The sequence below is a fragment of the Elgaria multicarinata genome, chromosome 7, assembly GCF_023053635.1.
Source record: "Elgaria multicarinata webbii isolate HBS135686 ecotype San Diego chromosome 7, rElgMul1.1.pri, whole genome shotgun sequence".
NCBI lineage: Eukaryota > Metazoa > Chordata > Lepidosauria > Squamata > Anguidae > Elgaria > Elgaria multicarinata.
This window is the reverse complement of record NC_086177.1, coordinates 24,654,717-24,667,280: the sequence shown is the minus strand read 5'-3', so window position 1 is coordinate 24,667,280 and position 12,564 is coordinate 24,654,717.

Genomic DNA, 12,564 nt, shown 5'->3' with positions numbered 1-12,564 from the left:
CGTCTAGTTTTGTAGTGCCAAAGTTACACTAGATAGAAGGAGTTGCATTAGGTATATATCCAAACCTTAAGACATTCCGTGCCCAAAATGATATCTGTGTGACTGGAGGTCTGAAGTCCTTTTCTTCTTTGTTAATAAAAAGAAAAAAGAAAAAGAAAAAAGGAAACCATACCTTTACGAAACTATTTTATTATTTATTTATTTATTATTGCATTTATATCCCACCTCTTTTCCCCCAAGGAACCCAAGGCGGCATACATAATCCTCCTCCACATTTTCCTTGCAACAAGACCCCTGTGAAGTAGGTTGGGCTGAGAGTCTGTGACTGGCCCAAAGTCACCCAGTGAGATTCCAAGGCCAAATGGGGACTAGAACCTGGATCTCCCGACTCCCAGTCCAACACTTTAGCCACTACACCACTATCATGCTTGTTCAGCCCCCTAATCCATCTACTGTGATGAGTGAGCCTCTTAGTGCCATTTGCCAATATCCCACCAATGGACCGTATTGCCTGTCTTGGAGCATCATCAGATGGGAGGTAATTGTGTTTCCCCATCGTTGCTTTTCTCTCCCACAATAAGGATGAGCAGCTTCCTCTTTCTTCACACAGGGAAGAAAGCGGAAGATCGCAACAACCATGTTACCCATTCAGTGGGCGTTTTTATCATGCTTCTTTTCCTGCACACAGCAGGGAATGATGGCAAGTTTTGCCTCAATAATAAGAAAAAAATGGATTTACTTGGTCTTATTTTGTCAAGGCAAAAAGAGCAAAAGGAGCGGGAGACCCAGGCGTGGTGGACTGTGTTGTCAAAAGGACCCGCAAACATCCATATGTGGCCAGTAACAAGTGTGCTGTCTGATGACACTCTTGGTTTTCCACCTTTTTGCTGTCTCCTTATATAATGTATTTTTAATGGGTTTTATCTTTTTAAAATGCCCAGAGAGCTGTGGCTATGGGGAGATATTATTATTATTATTATTATTATTATTATTATTATTATTATTATTATTATTATTTTAAATGGGCCAAATTCTAAGACAAGTAGCAGACACAATGCTATTTGTTCCTGAGATACGATTTTGAGAAATTCCTATTGATGGAATCCCAACAAAATTTGCTCTTGTACGCTCCCCTATTGTTGTCTTCAAACTCTCTTCAATGGCTAAAGAGAGAATGTTGTCTGAAAGAGAGAGGTGGACAAAACGCACTATATAATGGCGGGACTTTTCCCGTTGTCTTCCTCTGTGGAAGAGAGAACAGGCAGGGCTGAAGAACAAAGCAATAGGCACACAAAGAATACAACCTTTTAATATTTTTGTGATGTTCAGGCTATTGTTAGCTTCAATGCAAACCAGCAGCCAGACCCTGCAACATGCGCCAGGGGCCTTATCTCTCCACTCAGCTCCTCCAGGCCGTTTGATAAAATGTGCATAAAGGGGAAACACAGTGAAGACAATGGGGGTGTGCCCTGCCTCAGATGGACATTGTGAATCTCTTGGCACAGCAGATCATGGGCATTGTCCTCCTGAAGTCATCCTTGGCCCCCCAGGGGGATGGTTTTGAGCCCTGCTCTGTGCTGTGCAGGGCCGCATTTCTGCTTGTCTATGGAAGGAAACGAGGGTTCATGTTTTCCATGCAGTATGGGTCCAAAGACATGACAGATGCTGAGCAGCCAAATAAATGGATACTCACTGTGAATGAAGCAGTGCCATGAAGCTCTGTATAGCAGAGGCTTTTGCCCGAAGGGGAATTCTTAGAATCATAGAATCATAGAATACCAGAGTTGGAAGGGGCCTACAAGGCCATCGAGTCCAACCCCCTACTCAATGCAGGAATCCACCCTAAAGCATCCCTGACATATGGTTGTCCAGCTGCCTCTTGAAGGCCTCTGGGAGAGCCCACAACCTCCCTAGGTAACTGATTCCATTGTCGTACTGCTCTAACAGTCAGGAAGTTTTTCCTGATGTCCAGCCGGAATCTGGCTTCCTTTAACTTGAGCCCGTTATTCCGTGTCCTGCACTCTGGGAGGATCCTGGCCCTCCTCTGTGTGACAACCTTTTAAGTATTTGAAGAGTGCTATCATGTCTCCCCTCAATCTTCTGTTCTCCAGGCTAAACATGCCCAGTTCTTTCAGTCTCTCTTCATAGGGCTTTGTTTCCATAGGGCTTTGTTTCTTTTATGGAAAGGAGGGATATAATTAAGGCCAGCCATCTGGGAGAAGAAACTTCCAAGCAACAGCTTGCTGTTATGAAGAAGGCTTCGATGTAACTGGGAGCATCAGAGGTCAGAGCGGAGATGCAGAACTTCTTTCAGACCAAAGGTCAAATTTAATTCCAGAGAAACTTTTGGGGGTGAGCAGGGCTGAAGCCAAAACGAGACACGGGCAGGATCTACACTACTACTTTAAAATGGTTTATAACAGTTTTGACAACTGTTAAGGCCCAGGACACACTCCAGATACCATTTTCAACATGTTTTCAAAGTGCTTTATCCTGCTTGGTGTAGATCTGGCCCTGATTGAAGGCAAAAAGGGTGGATCCAAAACTATTCAGACTGTCAGTGTATTTTAGCTTCGGCTATTGGGCGGTATAAAAATGTAATAAATAAATAAATTAATTAATAAATAGCTTAAAACCCTCACTCCTAACTTAAGCCGCAGGAGAGGCCTTTCAACTTTTTAGAATAGGAAGAAATTGCACAAGCACCACAAACTACCAAATGATTAGTGGGCAGGGAAAGGAGGTGGAGCCAGGGCGAGTGGGAGTGGCCATCTGGGAGTTGAAGAATGGGACACCAGGCAGGCCAGATTTGGCCCACAGGCCTGAGTTTTGGCAACCTCTTGAGCTGTGATCTGACCAGCACAGGATGCATTACAACAATAACATCTAACATATCCGGTGCTGGACACATTAACAAACACACCAGGCTTTTGTTAATGGAGCTTAAGACTGCATTACTTTTCTTAGTAACTTCATCTGACAGCTCGCTCATGGAACCAAGATGTGGGCATGATACATTGGGTCTAATCTAACTAGAGATGCTGGAGAAATTCATTTCAGTCTGTTTTTGACCAAGATTTACCCAGTTTGCACCTTCTGGACTGAACACAGACTGGGATGCAGATGTGCTGTCAGCATCTGTCCATTTGCAAGCTTGCGATGCCATTCGTGGATTCCCCCCCCCAAAAAAAATCAGTTCAACAGCATGAGTACATTTGAAAATCACATGAAAATGTGTAATTTTGAAGGGGGAAATGTGCACAAATATGCTTTACTAAATGGGATAAGAACATATATGTTTTCAAAGATGCACACAATTGATGTGTACATTGGGGCTGGGAATACACATGGAACTAATACGGATGGGTGAACTCCCCCAGTCCTATCCACACTCTGCTCTCCAAGCTCCCACCCTGGTGGGTGTGCAGGGCAAGGTGCCAGACCATCTGTAGGTGCCCAGAGAGAGCTCATGTCTTTTGCACAAAATTGTGGCTGAGAATATTGATGGAAATTAGGATTTATGCAAAATCGTGGCCAAAATTGCAGCCATAAAGGACTATTTACGCATGTGATTTTGCACAAATCCTGATTTCTGTAAATATTCCCAGTTGCGAATTTGTACAAATGCTAATTAGTGCAAATCTGGGTTTGTACAAAAAATAAATAGGAGAGATCTGTTAGCTGGCATCTGTGGATGGGGGTGCGGGCAAGCTGGCAAATACTTACTAAACTCCATCCCAAAACAAATTCCTTCAATATTCCCAAATAAGTGGTAACAACAACAACAACAGTCACAATTTAATATGGACTCAGAACAAGCTTCAAGATGGAATTGGGAGAATGTCAGCAAGCTCAATTTTTTGCTGATTTACTCATCCCTAAATCTAACAAGACAATCCTTGTGCTTTTACCACTCAAGACAAAAGTCCAATCCATTAATACAATTACATTCATTTACTATGGGCATGTCTACACCGGGGGAGGGAGCAGGGAGGATCTCGGGATATGCTGATCATGAGATGCTCCCCCCGGGTTCACACGTGGTATGCAATGTCCAGGGAGGAAGGAGGACATTGAGGTTAACATCTTTTTAAAAATAAATAAATAAAAGGCAGGAGCTGGAGTGCACTTGCACTCCAGTGAAAAAGTACACACAAAAAAAGCAAAAAAGAAAGAAAAGAAAAGCCCTAACCCCACTCCCCACCCACCCCCGATGTCCCTGGACTCATCCCGTCCTGGTTCCTTCCCTCTGCTGACCCCCGCTACTCATGGGGAGGAGGGAAGAAGCCAGGATGGGTGCCCACGCCACCCACTTTCCTTGGGATTGTCCCGAGACCATGGGAAAAGCTAAGCTGAGTGGGCATGTCTAGACCATGCCTTATCCCGGGGATCTCCCTGGGATCATCCCTGTGCATCCACATGATGCACAGGGGATCCCGGGGGCAGGGAGGGATGATCCCTCCATTTCCCTGGGATAACCGGGACAACTTTTAGCCTGGTTTTTCCTGTGGTCTTGGGATCATCCCAAGACCATGGGAGGTATGAGTGGCCATCCCGGTTTTGTCCGGTCTCCTTGCGAGTAAACATGAGGAGCCAGGGACCAGGGCACAGAGCTCTTCAGGCACTCTGTGCCCATCAGGGGTGGGAGGGTGGAGCACGATTGGCTCTATGTGTGTGTGTGTGTGTGTGTGTGTGTGTGTGTGTGTGTGTGTGTGTTTAAAAAACACACACCTTACTTTCCCGTTGGAGCACAACTTCTGTAAAAAAAAAAAAAAAGGCAGCCGCAACATCCCTCGTTCCTCTCGAGATGTCATGGGCACCATCCATCCAAAGGGGAGGAACTCATGAGCGGAATACTGCGAGATCCTCCCCCCTCCCTCCCGAACACTGGGAGGTGTAGACATGCCCAGTGTTTGCAGATAACCTGGTGGAAAGGAAGGATCATCCCTACCTGCTCCCAGGATTCCCTGTGCATCATGTGGATGCACTGGGACGATCCAGCGATGATCTGTGGGATAAACACTGGTGTAGACATGCCCTATGTGTTGCCATGATGGCATTATAGCAAGTTATCTGTACTGCATAGTGGCCAACAAGGTTGATCACTCAGGACAATGAAATATATCACCCTTTTAAAAGACCATGATTTCCTCCTCCTTCCTCCCAGGCTTCCATTTTAAGTACTTCAAAAATGACAAAGGGAAGGCATGTTCCAAAAGTGCACGGCTTCATTTATCAGTCTTTATTAAAAGTGATAGAAGTGCTGAGCGCAATCTAGTATTACTTTTAGAAACATAAATCACAACTGTCAGGACCAAGTACATCTTTGCAAACAGTGCTGCTTGAGGATTAAAATTTAATTTTAAGAAAATGTTTCTAATGAGCGCAGCTCTTTGTTAGAAAGTGAGGAAGGTAATTTGTGAATGTGCCATATACTCTGCCAAAGAAGGGAGTAATTGCACTCGAGACATTTGGCCAAGCACAAAGGAAATTAAAGGAGTTCATGAGGTTACAGGGTGCAGGCATCCGTAATATTCTTACTGACCTTGAAAGTACATAGATTAGTTTCCTTCTTTGGTACAAGAGCCGCTACTGATTTTCCACCCTTCAAGTCCCATGAATCTCACAATCTTCATGGCTTTCCTTTCTGGTTTGCATCCCACCAATGATAGCACTACTATGGAAGTAGCTAGGAGCAGAGATAGTGATACTAGTCAATGTTGATGCTTGTGACAGGACTAGGAGTAGAAGGGAAACCTGGACAAATTTAGTGCCCCGCTCCAGTTTGCCCTTCCCTTTCTGGTACATTTCCTCTGCCACCAGGTAGACATCTTTATTTTCCTTGGCTGCTTCTGCCAAACTGCCTTATAACACAGCCTTACAGCATCTGAATAGCTATAACACAAACCAAAACCAAAACCCACACCCAAAAAACCCATAAGAGCAAAGGGGTAAGAAAATAAACAGAGTAAATGCAGTCAGCTAATTCCTAACTAGACTGTGACCCTGTTTTCTCTAAGTTCTTTCCTAGCAATATCTTACTATCAGAGTTCTCTGTTTTTCCAAGCATTCACCTTCTCCCAAAGCAGCTCCCTGATTTTCTTTCTCTATCTGATTCTTCTTTTCTTCCAAACTTCTTTTCTCTTTCAACCTTCCTCTACATTCTAAAAATCTTTTTTTTTTTTTGCCCTCAGCATTTTATAAGTTAAAGCTAGCTAGTACTCTTGTAATTCTTGGCTAATCAGGAAGGCCTACCCTTGCTCCAAATTTCTTCTAATAAGATCCTTGCAAACGTGTGTGTGTGTGCACAAAATGAAACTATTCCCTGCAACCTGGACTTCTTAGCATCATAAGGTAAACAAACCTTTTATTGAAGGCTCCTTATCTTGCTAACATCTGCTGAAACTCATAGTAGCACCTGTTATATATTTGGATTCCTGGACTTTCAAATTTTTGCTTTTAGCAAATAGTAGAATTTAACCCAATAGTATCCAAAACAAACTGTATACAAAAGTTGTATTCCTCTACAATGTTAGGTTCAGAAATGTGTTTGGTTCACATTTTAGTAGAAACCAGCCAAGGGCGTTGCTAGACGAGGCCTTAGTGTGCTTTGAGACCCGGTTTCCCTGCTGTGCGTCCAGATGACGCACAGGGGAATCTGGAGACAGGCCGCACTGAGGCCTCCTCTAACGCGCCATAAGCGAAGTCGCTTATGGCACGCCTTTTTCACAGCCCCAGCCTATGCCCATCAGCCGGGGTGGATCCCAAGGGGGAGGGAGAGGGGCAGGGGGGAGGCCGGACCCACCAGGAGAGAAGGGGGAAGCCGGACATCGACGATGGCAAGGGAGGGGGCAAAGATCGGGGACGGGGCTGCTAAGGGAGCGGGGGAGAAGATTGGTGATGGGGCTGCCAAGGGAGGGGGGAGAAGATTGGGGATGGGGCTGCTAAGGTAGGGGGGCAAAGATCGGGGATGGGATCGGGGATGGCGGATGCGGGGAGGACAAGCGAGCAGGCAGGGGCCTATGGGGAGGGATCAGCAGCGGGTGGGGGGCTAAATTAAAAAAAAAACTTACCTTGTCCGCAGTCTTTGGGCCGCACGTGGCCCCTTTAAACTTAAAAAAAATGGCAGACGCTGCAGGGCTTCCATCATCCCTGCGCGTTGGCCGTCTAGGAGGCGGGGCGGCACGCGCTAAACTTAACGCGCCATCGCCCCGCCTCCCTGCCGGCTTATCCCGGCAGGTCTAGCAAGGCCCCAAATTTCAACAGCTTTCAATACTATCAACCATGGTATCCTTCTTGATTTCTTATCTGGTTTGGACTTAGGAGGCATGGTGTTCAAGTGGTTCTAGTCCTTTCTAGAGGAATGGTCACAGAAAGTGGTGCTTGGGGCTTCTATTCCACCCCATGGCCATTAGTCTTTAGGGTACCACAATATTTCATCTTGTCCCCCTGCCCCATGCTTTGAAATCTACATGAAACCACTGAGGATAGTAATCTTATGGTTTGAATCCTGTGTCACCCATACGTGGATGATACCCATCTCTACCTCTTCATTCCATTTGCACATCCTAGAGAGGCTGTAGAATCATTGCATTTGTGGGTGGAGGTGGTTTTGGGGTGGGTGAGAGTGAACAAGCTGAAATTTAATCCAGACAAGATGGAAGTGCAGTGGGTTGGGAAACCAACTTGAAGGCTTATAACTGGTCTCAGGCCATAGCTAGATGGGGCAAAATCCTGGGGTGATCCCCTGGATTGTCCCTGTGCATCCACATGATGCACAGGGGATCCTGGGATCAGGGAGGGATGATCCCTCCCTTGCCCCGGGATCTCACCTTTCCCTTTAGCCCCATTTTTTCTGTGGTTTTGGGCTGAGCCCAAGACCACGGAACATGTGGCCGGTTGACCCGGCTCCTCGCGATTCCTCGCAAGGAGCCGGGAGCTAGGCATGGGGAGCAGCACTCCTCGGGAGTACTGTGCCCATCGGGGGTAGGGTGGGGGGAGCAGGAAAAATAATTTAACTTAAAAAAATACTTACCTTTTGCGCATGAGCGTTCATGCACTGCTGGCCCTTTAATAATGAAAAATGGCAGGCGCGATGCCTCTCCTTCTGAGGGCATCACACGTCGTGTGTAAACAGAGGAGGGATTTCAAGATAAACACATCATGAGATCTTCCCTCCTCCGTCGCATACTAACAGGTAGGTCAAGCTAAGGCCTTAGATACAGTTGGACTCCCCTTCAGACATGAGGAAGCACAGGTGTTGCAATGCCCATGGGTACCGCTCAGACTGGAACACAGTTATCCTTCAGTTTTCACATTCTTCCAAAGTCTGTAATGCAGTTTTCAAACCAGAAAATGTGTACAAGACAGTGTACGTTAGGGGAAATTGAATACATACATGAGAAGAAATCATAAACAAAATGCATATATTATGGGATATTGGATGCACACGTACGTGTATTAGGAGCAATGCATACAAAAATGTGTATCTTAAGAGAAATGTGTACAAAATTGAGTATGGATTTTCATGGGGAACTGCATACCAAAACATTTGCAACTGAGGTGGAAATGTTGGCATATATGAAGTGTTAAGGAGTTTAATTTAGTGTGAGAAATCTCTGAGGAAGGAAGTATTCTCTGAAGCATTGGGCAAATTGACACAAATTGGCACAAAATAAACTGTTTTCAGATAATTTGGGTGTTTTTCTGTTGTTGGCTGTGACTGGGTGGTTGAACCATTTTATTGGGCCTGTTCAGATGACACTTAGGGGACTGTGGTTAGTGAGACTGTGGTTCTCTGGGGTTAACACTAACCACAAGCCATGCTGTTGTGTCGCATACAACAGTTAGAGCTGCTAACCCTGCTGCAGACAGTCTTAGGCCTTAGCTAACCTAAGGTTTTGTCCCGGGATCGTCCCAGGGTCGTCCCTGCCTGCTCCCGGGATATCCCGTGTGTCATTTACATGAACAGGGATGACCCTGGGACGATCCCAGGATAAACCTTAGGTCTAGCTAAGGCCTGACTGTGGTTAGTGAGTGAGCCAGGTTTAGCACATCACACAAGACACTTTAAACCCTGCTGCTCAACTAAAAGCCTTAACCAGCAGGGTTTAAGATGTCTTCTGAGCAGGCCCAGTGCTGTTTATTTCTATCTTTATTAAATCTCAATGCCATGGGAGAGAGGTAGAATTGTCACTCGAGCACTTGCAGGTACACACTGTTTTGAAAAGGCACCTCCCACAAATCTCTCCAAAATGGCAAAATTTGAATTAAATAGAGACAGGTAACAGAAAAGTGGAACATATGTATTATCCTTGACAGAACAACAGCAACAGCAGCAGTCAATTAACTATAATGCATATTACAATACAGTCATGTCTAATTTATATTAAATAAAACTTATGGGGATAGATTGTTGGTGTTATTCATTATTTTTAAAGTGCCTAAAAACTGCTAAGTGATGTACAAGGATTGAAAATGAGTCAGTCCCCACTGACTGGCTTACAATCGACTACACAAGCAAACTCAAGCATGAATTCTTAAAGTTATACAGTTGTTCTTGTAACACCCAGCTGGAATGGAGAGAGTTCAGGAAGGGGAGGAGCCAAGTGACAGTTGGTCACTCAGGCCTTAGCTAGACCTACCTTAAAAAGCATGACGGAGGAGGGGAGAGCCCACAATACAACTATTGCAGGCTGTCGCCCTTGTCTACACATCAGACACGATGGACTAAAGGAAAGACCTGTCGCGTCTGCCATTTTTTAAAAAAAAAATTAAAGGGGCCAGGTGTGCACGAATGCTCGCGTACTTAGGTCAGTAGATTTTTTAAAAATAATAGTTTCCCCTGCTCCCCCCACTCTGCCCCCGATCCCCCCACCCTGTCCCCGATGGGCGCAGTGCTCCTAGGGAGCACTGCGCCCCATGCGCAGCTTTGCCCGGCTACATGCAAGTAATCATGCGTAGCTGGGAAAAGCGGCAGAACGGGCTACACACTCACGGTCTCGGTCTCAGCCTGAGACCGTGGGAAAAATTGGACCAAAAGTGGTGCCCATTATCCCAGGGCAAGGAAGGGTTGATCCCTGCCTGAGCCCGGGATCCCCTGTGCATCATCTGGATAAACCCTCATCTAGCTAAGGCCTCAGTTGAGCCAATGGGAGTGGTGCCACTGTCTCACACAGTTGTCAATGGATGTTGTGATACTGTAGATAGTCCGTGTGCCATTTCCCGTAGATGCCCATAGATATATGGCTGACAAAGTGTTGTGAGATTCTGTCACAGGAGGAAAACCGTTGATAACTATGCTTGAGATAGACTTGCACAGTGTGGAGCATACCAAGCCAAAACCAACTCACTTCTAGTGGCTCTAAGACCCTTTTTAGATGCACTAAGCCATGCTCAGGCAACTAACTCTTTGGAAGCAAATGGTTAGTGACTGTGTTTAAACCATGGTTAAGTAGCCACCATGGTTACGAATGGTTTACATGACATGCTAAGTCATGTTCACATGACACACTAAGCCATAAAGTTTAGCTCAAAATGCCTTAACCACCATGGCTCAGCATGTCATCTGAAAAGGGTCACAAAGGACCCAATAAACGGCATGGTTTGGGTGTTTGCCTGGGACTGCAAAACAGGATGGCTGTCCAAGAGGAGAGACTTCATAGGCCACAAGTTATGCAGCTGTTCTAGAGAAGAAAGCACCTATTTTCAACAAGTACACAGTGTATTTGACTTCTTTATATCCACAAGGTGGAGCTCCTGTCGTTTGAAAGGCTGCACTTTAATGGGCTAACTTAGTCCAAAGTTGCCCATATGAATGCATTCATCCACCAATTTGACTGAAAAAAGTGTTTTGCTGTTGTTAAATTGGAGTCATTAAAGGAACACCAACAAGAAGATGACATTGGATTTTTAATATCTGATTAGATTAAAAAGAAACAAAGTAATGACCACATTTGTAGCTTGTGGAATGACAGCTTTATTTTAAATGAAGGGACGTTGTAAATAATTAACCCAATAAAAATAAACTTTGCCTATTGGGTGCATTAATCAAGGACCTGACTCTAATGCCATTAAGTATGCTGACAGTGTTTGTGTAAGAACTTCATCCAAAGGCCAATTCAATCAATTAAACTTTGTTTTCTTTCAGTGGGTTAAGTCCCAAATGAGCTCAGAATAAGGCCCATGTGGGCTGTTTTAATTACCCCAGTTTTTTTAAGCAATGTCATATAATAACACCATACCAACCAAATCTCACTGAACAATATTATTTAAGATTTGCTCTGAAAGGTTATCATAAACAAATGAACAATCTCAGCATTTCTCTTACATCCTGGATGACCAATTTCAGTGTTTCTTTGTACCCTGGCTGAACAAACTCAGTGTTTCTAGTGCACCGTGGATGAACAATCTCAGGCCTTAGCTAGATGGGGCTTTATCCTGAGGCGATCCACAGGATCATCCCTGTGCATCCACATGACACATAGGGGATCCTGGGATCAGGGATGGATGATCCCTCCCTTGCCATGGGATCTCACCCTCCACTTTAGGCCTGGTTTTTCTGTGGTCTCGGGCTGAGCCCAAGACCACAGAATGTGTGGCCAGGCGTCACGGTTTATCCCAGCTCTTTGTGGTTCCTTGTGAGGAGCTGGAACCTGCACATGGGGCACAGAGCTCCTCAGGAGCTCTGCGCCCATTGGGGGTGGGGTGGGGTGAACAGGGAATTATTATTATTTTAAAAAGGACTTACCTTTTGTGCACAAGCGCTGCTGCCTCTTTAAAAAACAAAAACAAAATGGCGTGTGCGACGCCTCTCCCTTTGAGGTTGTCACGTGCCACGTGGAAACAGAGGGGGAGATCTCATGATAAAAATATTGTGGGATCTTCACCCCTCTGTCCCGCTAGCCCGCTAGGTCTAGCTGAGGCCTCAGTGTTTTTATTGCACTCTGGCTGAACAATCTCAGTGTTTCTACTGCAATTGGTTTTAACAGCCACCGTGTTTTTAAGTGAGTAAGGAATGAAAGGCCACCAAAATTGGTTCTGCCTACCGACTCTCTGAACTGTGGCAAAGGACTCCTTAATGTCCTCCTCTTTGCTCTGAATAGGAACAGAAACTTTGGCAGAGCACTCCAGTGATTATAAAACTCTGCTGGTGATATTTATAACTGGCCTTTCATCCAGAAATTGGTTCCCAAGGTAACCTAAAACAGGTTTTAAAAACCAACAGAAAAATGTAAAGCCAATGACAATAACATGTCAATTTTAAAATAAAATAAAAGATTACAACCACAGCAGCTCAACTGAGAGAAAGACAAATGAGCTTCAATAAGAACTAGCGGTGGGTGAAGTCCCCTCGGTCTGATTTGTGATGGTCTCTGAGAAAATGAATTATTTGAAGGAATGCTCAATGAGCAAATGGAAATAGAAGGTTTTACCTCAGTCTCCTGCCCAGCTGGGGCCAGTTGCAGGCCTGATGACATTACCGGGAGGACACTGTGTTTTGATTACCTGCCTACTTCAACATCAGCTGCTAGGCCTCACCACTCTTGCTTCCCTTTTCCCAAT